The sequence below is a fragment of the Tachypleus tridentatus genome, chromosome 11, assembly GCF_004210375.1.
Source record: "Tachypleus tridentatus isolate NWPU-2018 chromosome 11, ASM421037v1, whole genome shotgun sequence".
NCBI lineage: Eukaryota > Metazoa > Arthropoda > Merostomata > Xiphosura > Limulidae > Tachypleus > Tachypleus tridentatus.
Window position 1 is genome coordinate 23,889,122 of NC_134835.1, and position 12,976 is coordinate 23,902,097.

A 12,976-nucleotide genomic window follows, 5' to 3' on the forward strand; every position below is an offset into this window, starting at 1 on the left:
CAGCGTTTTGATATCATCCAGATTAGAATGTAAACCTCGACAGTTCCATTGTATCAAGGTGGCCATTTTTAAGAACGGGTAGGTGAAGTGGCTGGGGAACCCTTCGGTTTACGACCACGTCTTTTTTCTTTACTGTCTTTAGTCGGAGGAGGTCTATCAACCTCCATGGATCCTGCTCTGGGTCGGGTGGGCAGGTTTTGTTATTGGAAGGGAATCCAGTGATTGAGGACGCAAACGAATAATTGTTTTGTCTCTTGTGGTGGGAGAAAAAGATGTATCAGAAGAAATGCCTGTATTTGAAACTGAAGGACGTGGATCTTGAGGTTTGTTGGAAGGTAAGGGAGGAACAGAGATGGGTGTGGAAGTCAATTCATCAACCTTTTTAACCATGGAGGTCAAAAGGCTTTTCATTTGTTTTGAAAACTATTCTCTTGGAGGCACAGAGAGATCTGTCTGCACTCCCACTGTAGTTGTGGAATGAAGTGCAGCAGCATATGTCCGAGGTGGAGTTGTGGACAGCAATTTCGAGCCTCAGGATAACTTATGTTATGTGTCGTTTTCAAGCGCTGCACCTCTTTTCCTCCAACCATTTTGGGCAAGAATGAAAGTAAGAGGGGTGAGAACCATTGCAGTTTACGCAATGTGGGTTCATGTCACAGTCATAGGCATCGTGGTCCTTGCCTCCACAACGAGCACATGTCAGGGAACCATGACAAGATGTCTTTGAGTGGCCGAATCTCTGACATTGGAAACATCGAAGAGGGTTTGGTATGTATGGCCGAACCCTGCAAATGAGATAACCTGCCTTGATGGTGGCAGGTGCACGTGGTGAAGTAAATGTTAAAACGAGGGCATTTGTTGGCAGTGTAACTCCATCTTTGCGAGTGGAGATGCGCCTCACTGCAGAAACTCCTTGAGTGGAGAGACCAGCGAGAATCTCTGACTCGGAACGTTCTTCAAATCCCTTTCAACAATAACTCCTCGTGAAGAATTCAAGGTAGCATGGGGTGTAACCTCAATAGGTATATCCCCAATTGCCTTTGAATTCAAGAGGAGTTCACTGTGTTGGGATGTGGATGTTTCAACCAATATGTCACCAGATCGAAGTTTCTTTACTGACTTTGGAGATCCAGCAAGTCCCTCTAGTCCCTTTTGAATAAAAAAAGGTGACATTTGCCCTAAAGGTTTTTCTGAAAGAGAATGTAATATAAGAAAATGAGGTACGTGTGTTACTGATGTTGAAGATTGCTGTTCTGAGTATTCAAGACGTGGTCGCTTACCCATTGACTGTTTTTTACAATTTTATTTAAATTTTTTAGAGGATCCATAGGAAAAAGAAAAAATTTCGGTACCCACTGACCCCACCCACCATGGAGCCCTACAAGGGGACGCACTACAAAGTCACGCAAGGACAATGCAGCAACGCCAGAGTTTCGTGAGTACTATACCCAAACACCAGCATCAGGCACAATGTCCACAACACCCCTTGAGAACTTCCAACACTGGTACTTGGTTGACTCTAGCCCAAATGGACCAGCTGATTGACCCAAGGGGGGCCACCCAAAGGCCGCCCGTCTACAGGAATTCGAGGCCAAAGTGGTGTGTTAGGGTTGGACCCCTCGACCACCAGGATCCTCTCCTCCCCTTCACGGGTCGCCACGCACGGCAAACACGTGGGTGGATGTTTAGATCCCAGAGAAGGTAACCAGATAGAACAGAACCTTCCCTGGGAGGTCCCCTCACCACGTACAGGAATCCACACTGAGGGGAGAAATGTCACCAGCAGTCTTCATCTAGTTCTACTGTGTTCACCAGGAAGGTATACATACAACAAATACAAAAAGGATGTAACTATTAATCATTAACATTTTTTATTTTCTATTAATGTTACAATGTAACTCTATTTAATATTGTTACCTTGAAAATACTAAAAGTTTCTTGTTCTCTTCTACAGACTTTGGTAGTAGATACACCCCTCCTCTATAAGCATATGTCTGATTTCTGGTTGAACAACAAAAGCCACAACCAAGAATATCAAACATATCTTTCAGCAAAGGATTCTATCTCCTTCTCCAACTGTACAAAGGACTGGAATCTTCTAGTGTACGTGTCCAGTAATGTCTGGAAACAAAGCTTCTTATAACCAAATAAACATATTTATACATATAAATCTTTGGGGATCATAAAAAAGAAATGACTTACCTTGAAACTTTGTTTTCTAGGTTTAAGAAAAGCAAGTTTTTTTGCAGCTGCGTCAATAGACGAAGCTGCTCCGAGCAACTCAGTTTCAGCTATTACTGTTGGATCATCCGGATCAAACCAGTCACTACCTGAAAGTTTAAAAAATGTATAAACATACATGTTTATCTAATATAAAAAAGCCACTTGGAGTTTACCTACAACAGCTTTCAATGTACCAAGCACCATGGAACTAATATTTTAGTGAAACTGTGAAGCTGAGAAATTTCAACACTATCTTTACATTTCTATACCAATACTGTGATTCACGAGTTTGCTTGTAGTTAAGCACAAAGCTACACAATGGGCTATCTGTCTTCTGCCAACCACTGGTACTGAAACTTGGTTTCTAGCAGTGTAAGTTCACAGACGTACCACTGAAGGGGGAGTATATGATTCATACAAATTCTTTTTTCTAGTCTGAATGTATTTCTGGAATTTTCCAGCTAGTACTCAGTTTCACAGATGAAATGTAGTAGGCTTGCATTACATAAAAAATCGGTTCACAACCACTACTTCCAACATCTTTATATTTAGAAACATAACAATAATTCCTCACATTCAATAATAAATAATACATTTTTTAAACATCACACAGAGCTGAGAATGATACCAGCTATTTATTATGCATGGTTTGACCAAGTAATGGCCAGTCTGTTAAAAATGCTAAACTACATCTTACTGAGCAGGATCAAATATACCTCAGTCATACATAACCAGGGATTTTTGTTTTTTGTATTATAATGGGAAAAAAACAAAGGAATTCTGTTGACAACTGGAAAATACTTCAATCTGAATTTCTGTCACATAATTCCACTTGCTTATTTATATCTTACCAATGTTCAGCCAAATCAGTGATTAAAAAATATTTGGTGTGACTGACGTTAAGATAGATTAGAAGAAAACACAACTACAATAAAACACAACTATAAGAAAACACAACTATAATAAAACACAACTATAAGAAAACACAACTACAATAAAACACAACTATAAGAAAACACAACTACAATAAAACACAACTATAAGAAAACACAACTACAATAAAACACAACTACAATATAATTTGATTTATTTTGAAAAAAATTTAACTTGTTACAACTCATAAAACATAAAAAAAAACATGAAGAAACTATGGAATGACTAAAACATGAAGAAACTATGGAATGACTAAAACATGAAGATACTATGGAATGACTAAAACACAAAAATATTTTCATGATTCTAATTAAAGAAACAACTTTGAAATTTTCAAAACAATAAAAAAGAGATATGTATTCTAGTTTTAAAAAGTTTTAAAAAGAGATATGTATTCTAGTTTTAAAAAGTTTTAAAAAGAGATATGTATTCTAGTTTTAAAAAGTTTTAAAAAGAGATACGTATTCTAGTTTTAAAAAGAGATATGTATTCTAGTTTTAGTTGGTATAGCAAGATATATATTTATACAAGTCATACACTTTGCATGAACTTATTAATACTCTCATGTTAACAGTCAATACAACACACAAGAAGCTAAAAACAGAATTTTAAAAACACTTTCATAGCAAGTGTCACCCCTCATGTAACAACCAACCTTTCAGGGTTTCGGCTCCACACACAACTTCAGAAATACACTGGGCAATATTTCTTGATATACTGATCAACTGTTGTTTACCTTCCTGACTAGGTCTCTGAATTACCTAATTAGAAAACAACAACTGTGTAATCTATTTATTTATATTTCTTAATTATAAGGTACTTCAGACACAATTATTTAAAATAACTTATCACAAATAACCTTTAATGTGATTTAAATGTTTCTTGAATAGTTAGGATGGTGGAACTCTGTTGATTAATATTTTACCAAAAACACAATCGACTGGTTGTAATGAGATAACAGTTAAGTGCCACTTAATCTTGATGTCAAATTAAAGTTATATCATTATGGACAAGAAACCAGTTTTCATGTGTTTATAGTTGGGTCACGCTTGTTTTAGAAGATGGTGCTAAAACATCTGTATAATTCTCCAGACAGATATGTACTTCACATGCTTTTGTTTCTGTAAGTTATAACTTAGTGGAGCTGAATTGTTACTGCTACAACTATGGTTTGTATATTGGTAAACTCTTCAGATATTACTAGTGGAGTGTTTCTTCTTCCAATTCTCTCTATAATTAGTTTTACCAAAAAAATGTGGTTAACAATTTTAAAATAGTGTTTGAAGTCATATTACATTTATTAAGATCATTTTACAATGTTGGCTTTGTACACGGATTTAGAATAGTTAAAGCCATTCATAAACCAAGTATCTTCAACTTTCCAAAGACCCTACATTGTACATGAATTTAGGATAACAAAACCATTTTTACATCAAGTATCTGGACAAACTTTCCAAAAATGTTCCACTATACATGGATTTAAAACAATAAATCCATTCTCATAGCAAGTATCTCAACAAACTTTCCAAAAATGTTCCACTATACGTGGATTTAAAACAGTAAATCCATTCTCAGAGCAAGTATCTCAACAAACTTTCCAAAAATGTTCCACTATATGTGGATTTAAAACAGTAAATCCATTCTCATAGCAAGTATCTCAACAAACTTTCCAAAAATGTTCCACTATACGTGGATTTAAAACAGTAAATCCATTCTCATAGCAAGTATCTCAACAAACTTTCCAAAAATGTTCCACTATACGTGGATTTAAAACAGTAAATCCATTCTCATAGCAAGTATCTCAACAAACTTTCCAAAATGTTCCACTATACGTGGATTTAAAACAGTAAATCCATTCTCATAGCAAGTATCTCAACAAACTTTCCAAAAATGTTCCACTATACGTGGATTTAAAACAGTAAATCCATTCTCATAGCAAGTACCTCAACAAACTTTCCAAAAATGTTTCACTATACATGGATTTAAAACAGTAAATCCATTCTCATAGCAAGTATCTCAACAAACTTTCTAAAAATGTTCCACTATACGTGGATTTAAAACAGTAAATCCATTCTCATAGCAAGTACCTCAACAAACTTTCCAAAAATGTTCCACTATACGTGGATTTAAAACAGTAAATCCATTCTCATAGCAAGTATCTCAACAAACTTTCCAAAATGTTTCACTATCGTGGATTTAAAACAGTAAATCCATTCTCATAGCAAGTATCTCAACAAACTTTCCAAAAATGTTCCACTATACATGGATTTAAAACAGTAAATCCATTCTCATAGCAAGTACCTCAACAAACTTTCTAAAAATGTTCCACTATACATGGATTTAAAACAGTAAATCCATTCTCATAGCAAGTATCTCAACAAACTTTCCAAAAATGTTCCACTATACGTGGATTTAAAACAGTAAATCCATTCTCATAGCAAGTATCTCAACAAACTTTCCAAAAATGTTCCACTATACATGGATTTAAAACAGTAAATCCATTCTCATAGCAAGTACCTCAACAAACTTTCTAAAAATGTTCCACTATACATGGATTTAAAACAGTAAATCCATTCTCATAGCAAGTATCTCAACAAACTTTCCAAAAATGTTCCACTATACGTGGATTTAAAACAGTAAATCCATTCTCATAGCAAGTATCTCAACAAACTTTCTAAAAATGTTCCACTATACATGGATTTAAAACAGTAAATCCATTCTCATAGCAAGTATCTCAACAAACTTTCTAAAAATGTTCCACTATACATGGATTTAAAACAGTAAATCCATTCTCATAGCAAGTACCTCAACAAACTTTCCAAAAATGTTTCACTATACATGGATTTAAAACAGTAAATCCATTCTCATAGCAATTATCTCAACAAACTTTCTAAAAATGTTCCACTATACATGGATTTAAAACAGTAAATCCATTCTCATAGCAAGCATCTCAACAAACTTTCTAAAAATGTTCCACTATACACGGATTTAAAACAGTAAATCCATTCTCATAGCAAGCATCTCAACAAACTTTCTAAAAATGTTCCACTATACACGGATTTAAAACAGTAAATCCATTCTCATAGCAAGTACCTCAACAAACTTTCCAAAAATGTTTCACTATACATGGATTTAAAACAGTAAATCCATTCTCATAGCAAGTATCTCAACAAACTTTCTAAAAATGTTCCACTATACACGGATTTAAAACAGTAAATCCATTCTCATAGCAAGTACCTCAACAAACTTTCCAAAGCTTCTCCACTGTAAGTGGATTTAGAATAGTAAAGCCATTCTTAGATGATGAATCTTGGCATGCTATCCAAAGTGTTCATTATACACAGCTGTAAGCTTCCATGACAACATTTAAGAAGATTAAAAGAACCCAAGTCCAACAGATAAACTGACTTGTTATGTATGACGCTCAAATGAGTTTATGTTATTCCAGTTACATTTCATAAAAACAGCCATTACTTTCATGGTGTGTCTAAAAGGTCGAGAAATATGAGCTCAATATCTTTCTTTACTCTTGGTAGCACAATATACACCTGACTTTATTACAGTCCTTCTTTATTATTGGTATTATGATATACTTCTGGCTTCATTATAACCCTTCTTTACTATTGGTACTATGATATACACCTGACTTTTATTTCTGATACTACAATATACCTCTGGCTTCATTACAGAAGGTATCTTTTATAACTTTAGCCTTCAATTCAAGAATGAAGGTATTGCTCCAGATGGTTTGGAGTGTGGTTTTGGAGTCCGTCCATGGAGAATATTCATATGTTACTTGGCTCAACATTGCTCACTAATCTTGCCCATTAAATATTTTTCTTTACACAAGCTTTCTTTAATCTTCCAGCTATAAGTTCTCCCACAATGGCATTACATCACTGAATGTTCAGGAATACACACAGTAAACCCTCCTACTATACAGGTTCTTCCAGCATGGATTTGCTTATAAATGCAAAAATAAAAGGCACTAATTATCCGCTTAACACTGAAAGTTCAATTATGCAAGGTTCCCCAACACACAAACACATCAGCGATGTGGATCGTTATAACCACCTCAACACAGATTCAGTCAATTTGACCAAATGCACCTTTACTTCTGTACTTGTTTAAAGTCTTTAGATCAAATACTTTCAACTTTCAATATTGTGTGCATATCTTCACAAGATATTCACTTTTTCACTTAACATCATAAGTCTTTCACACACAAAAAAGTCACATTTTTCAGTGAAGTATTTTTAATAAACTAAAATAAAGATTTGTTCGCTACTATGTTGAATATTTGTTTTGAATAGTCCACATGCAAAGTCCTGATTTTCAAGTTAACATTAAATATACTTCTTTCATTTCAAAAAAATTTCATTTCTGTAATCCATAAAACCTCTAAGATATAGTTCAACTTTACATTTTATCTGTCATTTATTCTACACTATCTTTATATTAGATCAATTACTTTGACATCATAAACACCAAAAAGAAATCTAAATCATCATTTTTTTCTTTCTAAAATGACTTCCAAATTGTGACATGAAAATTTATTCATTCATCCTAAGGAGCCTTAAACTTCTCACAGTATATACATCTATTTATAATTAAATAATGCACTAAAGAACATAGACTAACAACAAGCAAAACATAAGAAATTTCCACCAATTCTCAAAACTATCCTAGATTTCTTAATATGTGACAAGAGCCATCATATTCAAACTAGTTGTTACTATTTCCAAGGAAATAAGTTGTGTTTTATAAGTGAAACTGACATCTGTTCAGAACACAATGTAATATACTGCATTATTTAACAGATGCAAACAACGATTTTCTATTTGTTATAGATGAAATATAATTAAACATAATATTAACAAATCCTGAAAGAGAGGATGTGGAAGGATGCGTCTGAGTGGAAGGATGAGTCTGAGTGGAAGGATGAGTCTGAGTGGAAGGATGAGTCTGAGTGGAAGGATGAGTCTGAGTGGAAGGATGAGTCTGAGTGGAAGGATGAGTCTGAGTGGAAGGATGAGTCTGAGTGGAAGGATGAGTCTGAGTGGAAGGATGAGTCTGAAGTGGAAGGATGAGTCTGAGTGGAAGGATGAGTGAAGTAGAAGAATGAAATCTGAGTGGAAGGATGAGTCTGAGTGGAAGGATGAAGTCTGATTAGAAGAATGAGTCTGAGTAGAAGAATGAAGTCTGAGTAGAAGAATGAAGTCTAAGTAGAAGAATGAATCTGAGTGGAAGAATGAATCTGAGTGAAGAATGCATCTGAGTAGAAGAATGCGCCTGAGTGGAAGGATGATCTCTGAGTGGAAGAATGAAGTCTGAAGTAAGAATGAAGTCTAGTATGAATGATCTGAGTGGAAGAATGAATGTCTAAGTGGAAGGATGAGTCTAAGTGGAAGAATGAAATCTGAGTGGAAGAATGCATCTGAGTGGAAGAATGCATCTGAGTAGAAGAATGAGTCTGAAGTAGAAGAATGCATCTGAAGTAGAAGAATGAAATCTGAAGTAGAAGGAATGAGTCTGAGTGGAAGAATGAGTCTGAGTAGAAGAATGAAATCTGAGTAGAAGGATGAGTCTGAGTAGAAGAATGAATCTGAGTAGAAGAATGAATCTGAGTGGAAGAATGAAATCTAGTGGAAGAATGAAATCTGAGTGAAGAATGAAATCTGAGTAGAAGAATGAGTCTGAGTGGAAGTAGAATGAAATCTGAGTAGAAGGATGAAATCTGAGTAGAAGAATGAATCTGAGTAGAAGAATGAGTCTGAGTAGAAGAATAAATCTGAAGTAAGAATGAGTCTGAGTAGAAGAATGAAATCTGAGTGGAAGAATGAATCTAATTGGAAGGATGAGTCTAAGTAGAAGAATGAGTCTAATTGAAGAATGAAATCTGAGTAGAAGAATGAAATCTAAGTAGAAGAATGAGTCTAGTGGAAGAATAAATCTAAGTAGAAAGATGAATCTGAGTAGAATGATGAATCTGAAGTAGAAGAATGAAATCTGAGTAGAAGAATGAAATCTAAGTAGAAGAATGAGTCTGAGTAGAAGAATGAATCTGAGTGGAAGAATGAATCTAAGTAGAAGAATGAAATCTAAGTAGAAGAATAAAATCTAAGTAGAAGAATGAAATCTGAGTAGAAGAATGAGTCTGAGTAGAAGAATGAGTCTGAGTAGAAGAATGCATCTGAGTGGAAGAATGCATCTGAAGTAGAAGAATGAAATCTGAAGTAGAAGAATGAATCTAAGTGAAGAATGAAATCTGATTAGAAGAATGAGTCTGAATCTAAGTAGAAAGAATGAGTCTGAGTGGAAGAATGAAGTCTAAGTGGAAGAATCTAAGTAGAAGAATGAAATCTGAGTGGAAGAATAAATCTAAGTAGAAGAATGAGTCTGAGTGGAAGAATGAGTCTGAGTAGAAGAATGAATCTAAGTAGAAGAATGAAATCTGAGTAGAAGAATGAATCTGATTAGAAGAATGAGTCTGAGTAGAAGGAATGAGTCTAAGTAGAAGATATGATCTAAGTGAAGAAGATGAGTCTGAAGTAGAAGAATGAAATCTGAGTAGAAGAATGAAATCTAAGTAGAAGAATGAAATCTGAAGTAGAAGAATGAAATCTGAGTAGGAAGAATGAAGTCTAAGTAGAAGAATGAGTCTGAAGTAGAAGAATGAATCTGAGTAGAAGAATGAAATCTGATTAGAAGAATGAGTCTAAGTAGAAGAATGAAATCTGAGAATAGAATAAGTCTAAGTAGAAGAATGAAATCTGAAGTAGAAGAATGAAATCTAATTGGAAGAATGAGTCTAAGTAGAAGAATGAGTCTGAGTAGAAGAATGAAATCTGAAGTGGAAGAATGAAGTCTAAGTGGAAGAAATAAATCTGAAGTAGAAGAATGCCTCTAAGTAGAAGAAAAGATGAATCTAAGTAGAAGAATGAGTCTGAATTGGAAGAATGAAATCTGAGTGGAAGAATGAGTCTGATTAGAAGAATGAGTCTGAAGAAGAAGGATGAGTCTGAGTGGAAGAATGACGTCTGAGTGGAAGAATGAGTCTGAGTAGAAGAATGAAGTCTGAGTGGAAGGATGAATCTGAGTAGAAGAATGAGTCTAAGTAGAAGAATGAAGTCTGAGTAGAAGAATGAAGTCTGAGTGGAAGAATGCGTCTGAAGTGGAAGAATATGAGTCTGAAGTGGAAGAATGAGTCTGAGTAGAAGAATGAGTCTGAGTGGAAGGATGAAGTCTGAGTGTAGAAGAATGAGTCTGAGTGGAAGGATGAGTCTGAGTGGAAGGATGAGTCTGAGTGGAAGGATGAGTCTGAGTGGAAGGATGAGTCTGAGTGGAAGGATGAGTCTGAGTGGAAGGATGCGTCTGAGTGGAAGGATGAGTCTGAGTGGAAGGATGAGTCTGAGTGGAAGGATGAGTCTGATTTCCTATTTAATAGTTTTTTAACCAAACAAAATTGAAGGCTATAAAAATGATGGTTTGTTTGAATAATTATGATTTTATAGTAAGTAGATTTTATAGTGAGTAATTCACCTTTTATTGTAACTTGAGGGACTGAAGGTGGATACAATAGAGACAGTGGCGTAGCTAGGAGGGCAAGGGGGTACATCTGTCCCCGGGCGCAGCATCGGGTTGGGGGGGCACCAAATTAATGTTACATAAATAGGAATTATGGTTTATATTTTGTCACGAGGGGGAGCGAAAACTGGCTTTGTCCCCAGGCGCTGAAAACCCTAGCTACGCCTCTGAATTGAGAATAGGAAATATCCAGAGAAAATGTGTAAAACTGTGAGAAATTAAGGATTATTTTAAATATTACATTACAGAATTAAGAACTGAAAAGTTATATACTATTACAGTATGGATTATCTGCTAAGACTTTATGCTATACTAGTTAGTAAAACATAAAGTACTTTCATAAAAGTTTGAATGTCAGGCACTAAAACTTTGTGATGTGACATAAAGGATACCGATAAGGATATAAATAAACAACATCCAGCTTGCCTAGTGACTAGGTGATCAGTCTAAGTTCAGTGTCATGTAGTCAACTGATGTTTGCCATTGTTACTGCTTTTTGTAGCAGAATGAAGATGATTTGTGTTTCATTTCCAAGTATTGGTGAAACAAGAAAAAAGCCTCAAAGTTATGACAATAGCTGAGAACATTCATGTCCTTGATAAGTTACAAAATAGGATGAGGGTAATATGCATAGGCTGGGAAAGTTGTGTGAATGAGTCTTCCATATGTACAATTAGAGAAAATCCGTGCAAGTGTTGTCTGCCCTTACAAGCGCTGAGGTTTCTCAAGTGCCTTGGATGAATCCATTCATTAAAAATTGGAGAAATTATTGAATATGTGGATCAGTGAACAAAGAAGGGCTCTGTTGTTGGTATCACAGTTGTGACAGTTAGTATGAATGGATAGTTTTCACTGAAGTGGAAGTGCTGCAAATGACAGTGAATTTCAGGCAAGTGTAGGTTGGTTTGTCAAATTTAAGCAACAGTTCAACCTGCATAATGTGAATCGACACGATGAAGCTGGGTCAGCTGTATGGTTCCAGCCATGGTTCTTTGAATTCATTAAGGAAAAAGGATATGTCCCTAAATAGGTGTTTAATGCAAATGAGACAGGATTCTCATATATGAAGATGGGCAACAGGATATACATCAGCAAGGAGCAGAAGGTAGAATCCAGGTTTAAGATCTTTAAGGATAGGCTCACTTTGCTTTTCTTGTGGGAATTTATCGGGTGACTTTAAAAGCAAGCATATGTTTGTGTATCACTCTGCAAATCCTCACGCATTAAAACACAAGAATGAGCAACATTTGCCTGTTGTTTAATGTTCCAAGAGAAAGGATGGGTAACAAAGACAAACAACTGGCTGCAAAATAATTTTTTGCACAAGGTTAATGAATACTTGGTGAAGAATAACCTTGGGTTCTTCCAGTTTTGTATAATGCTACTGTCATCGTATGTCCCCAAAACACAACAATTCAGTCATCCTAACATGGAAATAATATTCTTAGCTCTCAACACCATATCCATCCTGATGGACCAGAAAGACATTTGTGACTTATTACACAAGGAATGTCTACAGACTGCTTACTCCAGTGTTTTCAAAAAATGAATCAAGTTTTGAAAAGTATATAACATTAAGGACTGTATCAATATCACAAGAATGTCATGGAAGGAGGTGAACGACCTCACAATAAATGCATACTAGCATCATCTTTAGCTTGAAGTTGTTAACTATTTTAAGGGTTTTCCAATGGTTGAGAAGGAACTTGCCAGTACTGTGAAACTTGCTGAAGACATCACAGGTGAGGGGTTCAGTGATATGAGGGATCAGTAGGTGGTTGAGAATCTCATGAGTAAGAACCAACAATGAAGAACTTGAAGTGCTGACAGTGATGAAGACAAAGAATCTGATGAAGTCATCTTCATAGCAAAGGCTGTGTTCAATTTCCTATGGAAGGCAGATGAGCTGTAAACTTGGATTCCAAAATGGAAACTCATTAAATTTAAAAGAGGGCTTAATGATGTTCTAGCACCCTACAGAGGAATTTTGAAAGATGTGTGCATGAAAGCCAAACAGTCAAAAGTTACCAACTCTTTGAAGCTAAAGTCAACTAATGTTATGCCTTTTCATCCAGTCACATCAAGATCTACATGTGCTTCATTGGAGACTTTAACTGACACCTCAGTCTTCATATCTACATTCATCATCACCATAAGTCTTCCCTTCATCAATGAAGGGTCTTCATTTTCATCATTAATAGGCGAGTGTTACAATAAAATACAGTGCTATATT

At 35.4% G+C, this 12,976-nt stretch overlaps 1 pseudogene across 1 annotated transcript in view; it reads right to left on the reverse strand.

The window, feature by feature from the left end:
• Window positions 1-12,976, reverse strand: part of LOC143231754 (talin-2-like) — a 160,729-nt pseudogene that overhangs the window by 19,622 nt on the left and 128,131 nt on the right. The window contains exons 55-56 of the transcript XR_013017160.1: window positions 3,812-3,917; window positions 2,203-2,330 (exon numbers count right to left, since the gene is read on the reverse strand). The product of XR_013017160.1 is annotated as a talin-2-like (transcript). The remainder of the gene's footprint in view (window positions 1-2,202; window positions 2,331-3,811; window positions 3,918-12,976) is intronic.